Consider the following 15,272-nt stretch of genomic DNA (forward strand, 5'->3'; position numbering starts at 1 on the left):
CCTTTCTTTCTTATTGTCACTAGGAAAAAGGAGATGGATTTATGTGTGGGTTGGAATAAATATTCAAGCTTTCGAATTTTTATCTCCTTTTAAATCTTTTATACAACCTCTTTTAGAAAGAGTTCCAGGAAAATGATCTTTAAATAAGACAATTAAGAGATGTTTTAGTTGGGAATTAATGTATTAACATATACTTTAAAATTGTGTGTTATACAGAGATACAGAAGGTGTTTATATAGTGTCTATCACTGGTCTGCTGTTTTCCTGGAAGAATGTACATGCTTCTGGCTGTAAACAACTTATTTGCCTTTTGAAGCTAGAGAATAAATTGTGGCTTATTCATATTTTACCTTTTTCCTTTAACAGAATATCCTTTAAATAGCTAACATATGAACAAAAGAGTTCGACTTTTAAAAACCTGAATGTGTGCTCTTTGACATTCATAAACATATGACATATGAATCATTTGCTCTGTGTAGGGTCCTGTGATAAGTATTATTTGGCTGCCAGCCAAATTTCATTTCTTCTACTAGGGATGTCAGGGCCACATGGTTGTGTTTATCAGGCGAATTTTAGTATACAACGCCTGTCAAACTACTTACAGAATCCCACCGTCTACAAATTCTGTCTTTGAAAGTAGTAAATTAGATGCCACCATTCTAGAATATACGTTCCTCTTTCATTAACTTAGTAAAGTTTATACTAATACAAAGCTCCTGGTTTTTTGTTTTTAAAACGTATAAATTGAATTAATCCATAGGCTAAATATATGTTTTAAAAAATTCGTGGAAAATAATTTCTTCCATATGATTTGCATCAGTAAACAGCCATAGATACGTTTTAATATACGAGATACGTTTTAGCAACAGCCAAAGTAGAGTTGTCTTTTTGCTCATTTCTTGAGTTGAAGATGAAAGCAGATGTCTGCAGGTGAGAAGGTGAACCTCTGTTTGGCATGTTTTCTAGCTTGTAGGCTTGCCCTCTGTCTCTGTTAGGGAGACTCGTGCAGGATCCTATTGATGTGAAGAAGATTGCTACTGTTGTTGAACAAGGTTTGGGATGTAGAGCAAAGCAAGGGATGATGTGCTATCACTGAACACTTCCTCTTCCTTCTTCCTGCCCTTCCTATGCATTCCTGAGTAAGGTTAGAGTTGAGGAAGTGGGATGATTTGGACCATGGTCAGAGACATTGATGGCACCCCACTGGGCTCGCTCTAGGCAAAAACTTTTAAGGGAGAGATGGGTTTCGTTATCTCTTCCTGGGTTTTTTTTTTTTTGCTATTTCTATTTTTCTTATGAAAATAGAAATTTTCCCACTCAAGGCTCCCAGAAGCCTCACCTACCTCTAGCTGCCCCTGGTGACCCAAACTGTTCTCTCTGAGCAGAGCCCCATCTCCCCCACCGGAACCTCCTGTTTTTGTATGTTTGCGTTCCCTTTGATGCACTAAACCTGTGTCAGATTGCTACTGTATTTTGTCTTTCACTTCCCAGCACACTGGATATTAACTAGTCTCACAAACTAATTCTCAGTAAGGTATTGCCAGAGAGAAATGATGTCTATTTGCCGTGCATCAGTCACTTTACTAGATATTCCCCTTTGATCCTTTCTACCAACCTATCATCCCTGTGTTATAGGTGAGGACCAGACCTTGAAGTGCAGACAGGTTAATAAACTTTCCCCAGATCAACTACCTAGCAAGTGGCAGGACTGGGATTTGATTTCAGTTGTACATGATTTCACAACAAACATAGACTCCTTTTCCTGGTTTAGTTATAGTTTAACCAAGGATGCTGGGTTAATATAATGAACCCTATTGATAATATTTCTGGCATTCTTAGCCATTGGAATGTATATCTCAACCAGGTATCTTTATGGCATCTTCAAGTTGTATCACATAGGTAGTTGCCTAATTAAATGATGTTTTTAAAAGTTTTATAGCTATAACTAAGAACACTAGCTTATTAGCATTAATTTTTATATGGTATGTTAAAATTATGAAATCTTCTTTCTTATTTTATTCTCTCAATAACATTCTGAGGAGTTAAGAGTAGAAGTGGGTAGATTAGACCAGAAGTTATTGTAGTAGTCCAAAAAAAAAATGATGGTGGCAATAAAAATAGAGAAAAGTACATAGATTAAAAATATGTGTTGGGGGTAGCAGATAGAGGAGGCTGCAAAGGAAAAAAAGAAAGAAATCCGGAAACGTGTGGTGGCATGGCAATACTGTACATTGGCTCATTCAACACCTCTGTATCCCCTTCGTATATTATTTTTCTGTGCTGCTGTGGCTGGAACTTCCCAGATACCTTGCAGCTAGAATTCTGTGTGACTTAGGTTCTGTCAAAGCAATGCACCCACCTGAGGCATGTGACTAGGCACAAATAAGGCAGTGAGGGGTAGCCATGTACAGAATCGACCTTCTGGCAAAACACAGTGTCAGAGTTTCCTGGCGCTGCAGGAGCATCTGTTGTGGAAGTTGTAGCTTTCGGCACCTGTTGTCGTGTGGTACTTCTGCTAGTTCAGACTTGGGATGTGGTCAGACCTTCCTCCCAGCTCTGTGCAGTTGAACATCCCAGCCTGACTCTCCAGGGTTCTTAAAGAGTCTATTGTCTTGCTCTGCAAATAAGAATTGGCACTGGGGCTTCCCTGGTGGCACAGTGGTTGAGCGTCCGCCTGCTGATTCAGGGGACACGGGTTCGTGCCCCGGTCCGGAAAGATCCCACATGCCACGGAGCGGCTGGGCCCGTGAGCCATGGCCGCTGAGCCTGCGCGTCCGGAGCCTGTGCTCCGCAACGGGAGAGGCCGCAACAGTGAGAGGCCCGCGTACCACAAAAAAAAAAAAAAAGAAAAGAAAAGAATTGGCACTGGTCCTGCTATCATAAAGCCAAGAGAAGATGATGCTTCAAGGAGGCTAGTTGTGTTTAGTACTGAGATAATGGAAATTTTAAAGTATGTATTTATTAAATTTAGTGATATACTCTGTATAGTTCACTGTGACTCTAGCAAAAGCATGATTTCTTTTTGTTTTGGAGGAAGTAGAAATCAATGACAATAAGCTGAAGAGTAAATAGGAGGTAGGGAGTGAAGACAGCTCATGTACACATCTCTATTGATAACTCGACTTCAACAGGGAATACAGCAGAGGTGCAGTAGTTGAGGAGGATCAGAGGTCAAAATAAGGTGGGTTCTCTTTTTAAAGATAGGGGATATTGGAGAATGTTTGATTGCTGATGGGAAGTATCCAGTAGAGAGGAGAGAGCAATGAGGGCAAAGACCTATGAGACCTCGAGTCAGTTACGTAGTAATTTTAGTTTTAGTTTTCTTATCTACAGTTTTCTTACCTATAAAGTTTGGTTAATAAGATCTTCCTCTTAGGATATTTTGGGACTGGAATGAAATAATGTATATGAAGAAATTTTAATGCGGTGTCTTGTACTTAGTAAGGGTTTAATAAATGTGGCCATTATTATTATTACTACTACTTTTGCTATTGTTATTGTCTTCTGTATACTTTAGAGTATTGTGAGTATGGAATCACTTCTGTTTCCAGATTTTACAAATCTTCCTTTCGGCTCTTATAGGCTGGCCCCATTGCTGTCTTATCATCACTTAATTACATTAGTTAAGCAAACATTTACCAAGCACCTTGAATGTGCCAAGTGTGCATACATCAGGTGTCTGAGATACAAAACTGAGCAAAACTTGTTCTCTGCGTCTAAATAGCATCTGGACCACTAGAGGAGAGGTCTAGGGGAAGCATGACTACCTTATACAAGTTTTATATTGTATCAGTCAGGGTTCTAGCAGGAGCAGAACTGCTAGGAGGTATGTGTGGGTGTGTGTATGTGTGTTGTATTTTTTCATTTGTACGTACATGCATGCACACACACATACAGGCACACATTTGCTTATTTATTATAGCTGGCTAAGCAAGCCTGAAGTCCACGGCCAGCAAGGCAGGAAGGAGGGATCGTGACCAGACTGAAACCCCACGAGCACACCTTTCTATCTTAAGGTCTTCCTAAAGCTCATTGTCATGGGTTAGCCCAGCTCTTCCGTTGAGCCATCTACCTTCTTATGAAGGACTATGTTGAAGTGGGACGTATTTCTCTCTCATGTTCCCATCTACTCTCTCATACACCTGTTGGACCTTTATTCGAAAGAATTAAATTTATGATAAGCAGATTTACAGATTTCTAATATGTACTGTTTAATTTCTTGAATACACTCTAGCTGCATTTATTAGCAGATTTTATTTAGTCATCTGTGCAGCTAGTAGAAGTAATTGGCTGTCTGTGAATTAAGAGCCACATGCAAGCTAAAATGTGAATTCATTAGCTTTCAACTTGAGTTCTTAATTTCACCTGCTGTTTACTGCGCAAAGGAATGACAGATTGTATTTAAATAAAATGTATATTTAAGGAAGAACACTTAGCAACTGACAGTTCTTTTTTACTTAAAAGCTGCTTCTTAATCTGCTCTGAAAATTAAAGAAGTTGTGTTAGCCTGTGGCAACCACCGATGAACTGGAAATGCTGCATTTATAGTTCTTATTGCCAGAGGAATTCAAGGCATTGGGTTAGTTAGTCCAACTCTTTTTGTTGCAAGAAGTTGAAACCAACTCAGGTTTTGCAAAAAAAGAAAGGTGGGGGGGGGGGGCGCGGAGATTCTGATAATGAGGCGGGAGATGCAGGTGTCCAGGCACAGAGGTGACCTACAGACAGTCCACTCAGGCTCGGGGTGGATGAGGACTTGGGGGGCGGGGGGATGAGGCAGCTCTCAGACGCCTGGTCTGTCTGAGGACCTTCCTGCCCTCTGTTCCTATTTCTTTCCAAAGTGTTCCTCACTCTTTTCTGGTTTCCTCTACTTTCTTACATGCCCGTGGCCTGACCTGGTCACCCATGCTGTCACTCCCAGCCACCAGTACTAATTGACATCAGTTTCTGGTCTCTCAGATTAGGTTCTTGAAAGAAAGGATTTTCTTGGTCCTGTTTGTGCCCAGAGAAATTGTGCATTGTCCTTTTCGAGAACTGATTTGTCCTTTAATTTATACGTATCAGGAGTACATTCTCCAACTTACCAAAAAGTTCTGTTCTAACACTTCTGGGAAATGTGTGGTTTGGTCAGAAAAATCATGTTTTAAAGTCTCGTTTGATTCCCAGGTCAATGGCAAACAACCATATAAACCCATGAAGAAAATGAACTCAAACACATTGCTTGAATTGCCAAGAATCTCTTCTTTTTTGCTGTGTATGTTTGTGCCTAGGATTCAGGCCAGGTGGGGACAAGGTTGCTCAGAGACCCTCAGTAGGGGAGGAGAGGAGACTTCAGGGAGATGGGGATGGGCTCCAGTTGGCCGCCACGGAAGAGGCTCTGTGAAGTATACAGTCTCCAGAGTAGCTCTCTGTTTCGTGTGATGGGCAGAGGAAGGTTCCAGTGAGAGGAGACCGTGAGATTCCCCTGGGGCGAAATTACAATGAGGAAAGGTCAGCGACAGTGATGCCTGTTTTGCACCCAGGGGCCCCAGTCCTCCTGGCAGTGGTGGTGGGCAGTGGCAATCGTGGGCTCTATGTGGCAGTCACAGCAATTGGTATGGACAAGTCTTCCATAGGTCAGCTGCCCCTCAGCAAAACAGCTGTCTGTTCTCCTTCAGAAAGAAACTTCTAAGAAAATACTTCAGGTGGGACCCAAATCCTATCAGCAGAAATAGTTACTATGAACCAAATGTGGAAGAAATGAAAGATGACACTGAATTTCATATTGTTATTCTTTTTTTTTTTTTTTTTCGGTACGCGGGCCTTTCACTGCTGTGGCCTCTCCCGTTGCGGAGCACAGGCTCCGGATGCGCAGGCTCAGCGGCCATGGCTCACGGGCCCAGCCGCTCCACGGCATGTGGGATCTTCCCGGACCGGGGCACGAACCCGTGTCCCCTAAATCAGCAGGCGGACTCTCAACCACTGCACCACCAGGGAAGCCCCATATTGTTATTCTTGACTATAAATGTTAAAATTGATTGGGAGAATAAGTGGCCTGGATTTGCTATGAGCCTCAGATAGGTGTGGGAAGTGTTTCTGGGCATCCCTGGGGACCAGGTTTCTCCATGTCCTGCCCCTTATAGGAATCTCCACTCCCCAGGAGTTTTGAAAATTATAGAACTTTATAACTGTGACTTGGTTGTGAAATTCTGCCTTATCTCTCTACAGGTTTGTCCTGGATTAACTGGGTGATATTTGTAGAAGGAAAGTTCAGAGTCCCTTAATTAAAAGTAAAACAAACCCTATTTTCTTTATAGATCTTTTTATACAATAAAGATCGCATTCCTGGAGATAAAATCCTCCATGAAATAAAATTCAACACTTGATAAGGAAAGGAGTAATATAGGCCATCCTGTAATTACTTCTCACCTCTTCTCCAAATTATAGCACATTTCACTATTTCCTTCTTGGTAGCTTAGGAAATTTCTATTGAATATGACCCCACTCTTTGCAGGTCCAGGAACTTGGCATCCATCCTCCTTAGATTTTATTAGTAGGTGCTACCCTATAGCACATATAATCACCTAAAAATGCATTCATTTATTTACCCCCTAAATGCCTATTGAGGGCACCCTTTGTTTCAGATACTCTTCCAGGTACTGGAAACATCAGTACACAAAATAAAACTACCCTCGTAGAGCAAGATTCTGGCAATGCAGCCTGGACAATACACATAATAGATAATAAATTATGCAGTTTGTTGTAAGTGCTGTAGAACAACAGTAGAATAGAATATGGGAGATGAAGAGTGGGAGATGCGCACTGCAATTTAAATAGGAGGGTCAGAGTTGGCTTCACTGAGAAAGAGATGTTTGAACAAAGGCTGAAAGGGTGAGGAAGCCAGCAGTGTGGATGTATTGATATGAAGGAAGAACAGTCCTGGGAGATGGGGCAGCCAGTGAGAAGGCCTGAGGCAGGGGTGTGCCTGGCCTGGTCAAGGCCAACAAGGGTTGAGGGAGAGGTAAGAGGGGAGGCAGGAAGTAGGAGAGGGTGAAAAGAAGAATTCTGGGGGGCCAAACCAAATGGGGCCTTGGAGGCCACCGCAAGGACCTTGGCTTTTATTCTTTGTCAAATGGGGAGCCACTGGAGGGTGCTGAGCTGAGGAGGGGCATGATCTGACGCTGGTTGGTAAGGGACAAGGTGGCTACTGTTATTCAGAAGGAACTGGGGGGTGGGAAAGGTATGGCAAGGAAGGAGACAGGGATCCAGGGAGGAGACTATTGTACACATTCAGGCAAGAGATAATGGTGGCTTGACCAAGATGGTAACTGTGGAGGTGATAAGAAGTGACTGGATTCTGGATATATGCTGAAGGTAAAGGCCACAGGGTTTTCACAAGACTGGGTGTGATTGGTTGAATTAAACTCTGACTTATATAAAATAAATGGAATACCTAATTACTGTATTAAGTTCAAAATTCTCTATACTAAAGTTAAATCCAGTGAGGTAGACCCATATTGATATTTCCTCTCTCTCTTTACATCTGGTTGGAAAAAATACACAGGTGACTTTAGCCCGGCTTGAATTTAATATTGAACTTTATAGAAATAGGTATTTCCTTTCAGGATTTTAGAAAGGATTTTTAAAAATACGTAGTTTGTTCTCACTTGCATCATGTTAATAGAAGGCTTGAAACTTCAGCCAAGTAGTCGTCCACCAAAAGTTTTTGCAATAACTTTCCTGTGTGTCTGACTCATCTGCCATTAGGCAAACCAAGTCATGCTTTGTTGAATATTAAACTGTCAAGATATTAGAGGTGAAACGTGCTGTAGTGAACCCGGCGTTAACAACACTGATCGCTGCGGTAGTGTAGCTGTGTGGCTGCCATCACAGTGAGGGTCTCAGCACTGTCGTGCTGAGTTTTACTTCTCGCCCCATCATCACACCAGCAAACCAGGATGATTTTCACCAGCTAGTTACTCTGTCTTGGTATAGAGAAATAATAAACTTGAGGGTAAAGCAGTCAAAAACCACTTCATTGTTTTCAGAGGGCTAAGGGAATAATATAATCAAGGGGCTAGCAATTGGAAGCAATTATTTTTAAAGTGTTTCTACTACAGCTATTCATTAGGACTGGATAGATTTGCCATCCAACTTATTTTTCTGTGTACATAGCATGAAATTTGAAGCATTTAATTTGAAGTGATGAGTAAAGTTCTGTTGACTATTTTTGGACACAGCCTTTGTCAGTCGACTCAAGAGTCTGGTCTTTCTTTGAGCATGACCCTTAGTAGTAATATTTTAAATTAACTTAAAAATCAATTGTTCCTATTATTAATATAACCTTTGCTTCTTTTGTAGCATGTTTCAAATTCTGGGACTCTGATTACGTGCTCCACACTGTAGTTGGCGTGTCATTGTCATCTGTTACTAAATATGTATATTTATGTGTTTTGAAAGCAAGTTTACAAAATAAATCCTAAGGTGGGGAAACACAATCTGAAATAAGGAAAATTCTCTTATAGTTTGTCAGCTGGGACTGTGTGGCTGCCTGGTGAATGGAAGAGTCTTAAAGCGTTGCTTGGCCAAATGGACCATTCACTTGCCTCCCGTGGCTCGCTCTCAAGAGTGGTTTTTGCTGTGGCCTGAATTCCACTTCCTTTTCCAAAATTTCTATACTACTTTCTTACTATTCAGAAAGCCCGAGAAGGCAAATGGGCTGACTTTTTGCAGATTATTCCTGGAAATCCAGTTAATCTCCAGAGCCAATTCCTCAAATCTTATTGGGTTGAGATGAGTAAGTGAGGACAGTTTCCAAGAGTGAGTGTTGACACATGCGTTTTGGCATCTTATTACCATATATTCATGGGGAGGGTGTTGGGATTAAGGTAGCCTGGAATGCACTTGAGTGTAGACAGAAGGAAGGATTGATCAAGCAAGTGGACTGATGCTAGAAGCCATTCTGTTTTCTGATGTGCTGTTAGAATCCTCCTATGGAAACCAGATGTTTTTGTATTGAGAAAAGCTGATGAGCTTCAGTCCAGTTTACAAAGGACACCATTTAGAGAAATTCAGGATTGAAATAGATACTGTTAACTTCTTGTTTAAAAAATTGCAATTTTCCCCAGTATATCATATTTACAGTTAGGCTGTTTATCTTCATTTAGGAAAACAAAAGCTGTTCGTTGGAATAAAAATTTTGAGTTTTATTTGTCAGTTAGCTCAAGCTTTGTCCCCTTGCAGGAAATTACACTGGATAAAGCGTGTGTCTGTGATGTGCTATTGAAGGGCTTCTGTGTTGGGTAGGAAGAAGGAATTCAATGGTAGTGCTTGTAATACAGTATAGCTGAGAGGTGCTGGTAAGCAAGGAAAGTAATAGTGCAGTTGGATGGATCATTTTAAGTAATTCATTTTTCCCCTTTAGTATGTGCATATATACTAGTAACTGAAAGCTAAGTAGAAGAAAAAGGTATTAGTTATATAAATGCCAGATTCTTGAGAAACTTAATTATGTAAAAATGATATGTATTTTTTTTAGAACAGAATAACTTTATAAATTTTAAAATACCAAACTATACACGAACATTGTAAAAATTACAAACAGGATAAAAAGCAAAATTGGACTGTAATTCTGCTTCCAAGGAGAACCATTCTTAACATTTTGGAATGTCCTTTCAGAATTGCTTTCCTCTTTATATATATACATCCCTCCTCTCCGAGATTATATTGCATAAACTCATTTGGATTTCCTTTTTTCAATTAATGTATTAAATGTCTTTCCATTTCAATAAATAAAGAAATATATCTTTGTTTTAAACTATACATTTTATTTGTTCATATTTAACCCCAAATTTATTGATGGATGTTTAGGGAATTTGCATTTTTTTAATATTATAAGAAATTCTGTGCTAAATATTCTTGTGTGCTTTTCTAGGTAATTTTTTTTCCCTTAGATGTAGAATTGCTAAATCAGAGGGGTGCACCATTAAATTCACTGCCTTTTGCCATGCTGTCCTCCTTCAACATGTATATCCCTACCAACAGGTGTTGAGAGTGCCAGTTCCCTCATATGTTGACCAGCACGGAGGATTATTCCTCCTACTTTTTGTGAACCTCTAAAAAATTCTCTTTGTATTAATTTTTAAAATTTGAGAACCTCAAAAAAGTAAAAAAAACCCCCATGATCTCACCACTTGGAAGTTGTGTGTGTGTCTGTATGTGTGTACGCATGTATCTAATTATACAAGAAAAGAAGTAGAAGAACCTTCTTGGCCCAGAAGGTGTGTAGCTTTTAGCAAACTACTTTGTTTTTGAAAAGCAGTGAAATCATGCCTAACATGCTAGTCTGCAACTTACCTGTTTCTCTTAGTAGATCATGAGCAAATGTGTTCCTCTTAATAGATCGTGGATTTATTCTGATGCCCTTCTTTTTAGTGACTTCATGGTTAAGTCCATTGTATGGGCGTTCCATAGTTTGTTCCCCCATAAAGAAAATTTTGGTTGGTTGAGTCAGCAATTCTAACCTCCACGTTTTCCCACAAAAATGCTTGCACAAGTATAAAGGTACATGCATACATACAACAAGGATATTCATTGTGGCATTATGTTTAACGATGGAAAATTGAAAAATACCTCAATGTCTGTGAGGAAGGGATGGGTTAAAAAATATGATCTTGTGAAATGTTATAGTATTCAAAAATTTTTAATATAGTACAACTAACATGAAAAGATGCCCATGATTTATTGTGTATTGCAGAGCAATACATGCAGTCAGTATAAGCACATTCATGTTTAGACACTCCAGACAGTATATATACACAGATAGGTGTTTAATGCCTTTTAAGTAAGTTGAAGTTTTGCAGTAAATTGTTAAAAGCTATTCTTTCTAGGGGTTAGACCTGAGGGTGGGGAAGAATAGAAAACTGTCCCCATTTTATTTTATACACATTTTTACTGAAATTTTAACAACAAGCATATATTTTGTAGTAAATGAACATCTGAAAAAATGAGAAGTGCATTCAGATTCTATAGGAATAGTGCAAAATAAAATGTTTATGTGAGACTAGGTAGTCTCTGAGATTCCACCTGCTTAACAGATTATGAGTCCATGAAATCACAGTCAAGTAAAAAGTAGTAAATCTTTCTTATAGATACAAAATGTCTCATTCACAGTGTGGTGGAAGAGTGAGAAGAAAAGAGGAAGAGAGAGTAAACCATAAGGTCAGAATGCGGTCAGCCAGAAGCAGGAGTGGGCACCACTGATCCTGGTTCCGGAGGAGCACGGAACTCAAATTCCTCTTCAAAAGGGCTCTAACACGTATTTAAGAGAAGCTATGGGGGCCTTAAACCTTCTGTTTTTTAGATGAAATATGCCCAGATTTCTCCCAATAAGATCCTTTGTCATCCTGATCACCCTGCTGCGTTTATTCCGATTTGTCAATGTCCATCTTGAAATTTGACAACCAGAATCATAGTCTACTGCCTTCCAATTTACAGTCTTGTCACTGTGGGATACAGTCAGATTAACCCTTCCTCATGCAGGAGACACTTTAAAAAAAATCTAGACTAAGATTATTCCTAAACCTCTGCCTTGTATTTTCTCCTCGAAATTCCTGGTTAAGAGTTTTGCAGTTTTTTCTTCATTATTTGCCACCTAGGGCTTCTAGATTTGGGGCATTTGTTTGTTTTCTCTGGTTGTCTTCTATTGTTGAACCCTTTGCCTCCCCTTGAGCTGTTTCACACAGAGATTTCTCAGATTTCCCCAACTTTTCTTTTAACAAAAATATCAGCTCATGTGAGTCACATCATTAATTGATATCAGCTTCAAGGAAGGAAGCTAACTCGGCCCAGGCCCTGCAGATCACCAGAAGGGTTTCCTTTTGTCACCAGGGCGTTGTGCAAGTTGGGAAAAAAAATAAGTAAGAGTGCCCTCTCTGGGCAGATGAAGTACAAAAAATTCTTCTCCGGGTGGATGAATTAGAAAAATGTCCCTTTTCCATGGGTGAAGAGGCCTGGGGACCTGGCTTGAGTGGGGACTGGATTTTAGCTGATCTTTCTTGTGCACAGGGTATAACAGCACAGCTACTTGCAGCAGCCTGGGTTGTCAAGCACCTCGTGGCTGCCTCTTTTTTTTTTTTTTTTTAAATCAACAGTACTATCGAGGTATAATTTACATACCATAATATTCATCCCATTGTAAGAATACAGTTCAGGGATTTTTGATAAGTTCATAGCATTGTACAAATCACTACAGTCTAGTTCCAGAACATTTCCATCATGGCAAAAAGTTCTCCGGTGCCCGTTTGCAATCAGTTCCTGCTCTCAACCCCAGCCCCAGGCAATCACCGGTCTGCTTTGTGTCTTTATGGATTTGCCTTTTCTGGAAATCTCATATAAATGGGCTCATATCTTCCTTTATCTGCTTTCCTCGGCTGATCTGCTGGAGGTGCAATGGCTGCCCCCTTTTACTCCTCCTCCAAACCTTCACTCATCCCTTCCTTTCCATCCTGCCTCAGCATTCAAATGTGCTCTATTACCTCCCATCTTAGAGCATTCTCCTTTGTCCAGCATCCGACCCAGCCACCACCCTATTTCTCTGGGCCATTTCTGAGCCCATGTCTCAAGATTTGACTTCATATACTTGCTCCATTCTCTTCTCTCCGTGTACTCTCCTTTTAAAAAATATTTTTAAATATAATATCTGATGTGAATAAAAGAACATTAAAAAGAAACTGTAGGGACTTCCCTGGTGGCGCAGTAGTTAAGAATCCACCTGCCAATGCAGGGGACACGGGTTCAATTCCCTGGTCCGGGAAGATCCCACATGCCATGGAGCAACTACGCCCGTGCGCCACAGCTACTGAGCCTGCTTTCTAGGGCCCCAGTGACATAACTACTGACCCTGCGTGCTGCAAGTGCTGAGGCCCACGCGCCTAGAGCCTGTGCTCCGCAGCAAGAGAAGCCACCGCAATGAGAAGCCCGCGCACCACAACGAAGAGTATCCCCCGCTCACTGCAACTAGAGAAAGCCTGTGCACAGCAACAAAGACCCAACGCAGCCAAAAATAACTAAATAAAATAAATTTTTAAAAAAAAGAACATGTAATATACATATACGTTTAAGACATAGTGATATAATGAACATCTACACCTGTGACCCACTCCTTCCACCAACCTTACAAACAGTGGAACCTATGACTCAAAGTAAAGTCTTTTGCTCACCTCTACACTTTTTTCTCTTCTTTGATCATTTCTAACTCATTTTAATTCCACTTTTAAAAAGGAGTCTGGGCTAAGTAGTCTTTGAAATTCATTACATTGCTAAAATTTCCTGATTATTATTGAGAGATTAATTTTATGTTTAGAATGTATTATGGAAGATTTATAGCTTACATTGTTGAATATTACCATAATTTATTTTATTATGAAGTCTCAGCTAAGAGCATGACATACAATTATAATATCATTTCTATAGGAAGTTTATTCTACTTTGTATTAATTTGCTTTAGATGCTGGCTTTTTTCCCAAAATATTTGGAGCTAAAAGCTAAACTTTCTGTAATGTTCTCCCTCAACCCTCCTCTCTTTGGATTGAATTCATTTAACCAGTCCAGTTGACCCCAAGGGAGGTATGGATGTCAATTATTGCTACAACTTAATACTAATGACTACTTAAATATTTAATTACTGTAACACTTGACACTTAGGGAGAAACTATTTATAATCATCAAAACCACGCCTTTGTTTTCATCTTTCATGCCTGGTGTTTGGCATATTCCTGTTGTAACATCGCTGGGAATGAGCTGCTCTAGAGGTGGAAAAAATGCTTCCCTCTCTCTTCCACCTCCAGGCAGAAGAAGTTGCACTGAAAGTGATTAGTGATGGATATTTTAAAAATTTATAATTACATTAGTCAGTTTTCCAAACTACGTTTTTATTGAAAATTTATTGCATTTTAGAAGTGTGAAATATTTTCTTATTCCTTTCTATTGAGTATCGATGTCATTTAAACAGCTCTTAAACGCACTCATTTTTCTTGGACTCTTACTTTGCTTCATTAACTAGTGCATTCTAAGAAATATGGTAACTCTTTAATGAGTTGCAAGTAGACCCAGGTGGCTGACCATTGTCCTGTGGAGCTGGGGCTTGGTCTGGCAGGAACACCATGGAAGATACTCTCTTTTTCCTGACAAGTGCAGGCCAAGGAGAGCAGGGAGCTCAGTTTAGGGCTCTGTGTTCATGTGATAGATCCATTCCAGCCAAGGCAATCCTGAGGCACAAGTCATCCCTGGGCTCAGGCAGAATACATATGTGAGCAGGTCCTGTGACTCCCAACACACATATACTTCAGAGTTTTCCTTTAGTCTGAGAGTTTCTAGTCATTAATACCATACTTTGCCAGTCTCTGCTGTTACTGGGCCCACATATTCTCATTTTATTCTGAAGATGCTGTATGTTTATGGCTTTAGCTCCTATTATTCTAAATCTATTTGATCACATGCTTTGTGTTTTTCCTCCTAACTAAAATTAAAAAGAAACAAATAAGCATATCCTCTATTTAAGTGGGTGAGTGAAGATTTACTGACTATGTACACTGACTTCATGAAAGGGAGAGACTATCTCTGGACCTGTGAAATGTCTTATAGATGCGCATATTTTGAAACATACTCCGCTGATGAGTGAGGCTCTGGGTTGCCAGATAGTCTGGTTCTTCTTTGTATACTTAGGACTTTAACAAGTTCACTCCAGACCTCATTTACAGCACCAATCACATTACAAAATCCTTTTTCTTTTTTAACTTTTGTCTCCTTTTTCAGTCATCACAGTCCTAAAATCTGAAATGTTCCTTTTCTACTGATTCCTTTTTGTAATTAGAATTTCATTTCTTTTTATATGAAATCAAAAGTATCTTCTCTAGAAAAATACATATTTTTCTATTCTACCAAATTTGTCAAACTTTATAAAATTATAGACCTCTTTATTTTCCTTAACCAGTTTTAATTCCTTGAGGTCTAAATTCATATTTGTCTTAAACTTTAATCACCATTGCATTTAGTAAAAAATCATAAGAAAAATTAATATGACTTTTTAATTGTCATACTAATGAAGGATTTCATTAAGACCTTAACTGCTATAAATAAAGGATAAAAAACAATTCTTCATTAGATAAAGAGTGTGGCTAAGATCAGTATCATAGTCAAAGATATAAGGCTTGATTTTATATATATAGCTCTCTTCATTAAACATAATCAGCATGAAATATTTAAGAATTTACTTAATTGAGTTTTCTCAGTTGTAG

At 39.5% G+C, this 15,272-nt stretch overlaps 1 protein-coding gene across 1 annotated transcript in view; it reads left to right on the top strand.

Moving 5' to 3' along the window:
* ZNF704 (zinc finger protein 704) overlaps positions 1-15,272 on the top strand; it is a 205,479-nt gene that overhangs the window by 29,202 nt on the left and 161,005 nt on the right. The gene's annotated exons all lie outside the window — the stretch shown is intronic.

This window comes from Monodon monoceros, unplaced genomic scaffold (assembly GCF_005190385.1).
Source record: "Monodon monoceros isolate NGI ecotype Baffin Bay Population unplaced genomic scaffold, NGI_Narwhal_1 Super_Scaffold_14, whole genome shotgun sequence".
Lineage (NCBI taxonomy): Eukaryota > Metazoa > Chordata > Mammalia > Artiodactyla > Monodontidae > Monodon > Monodon monoceros.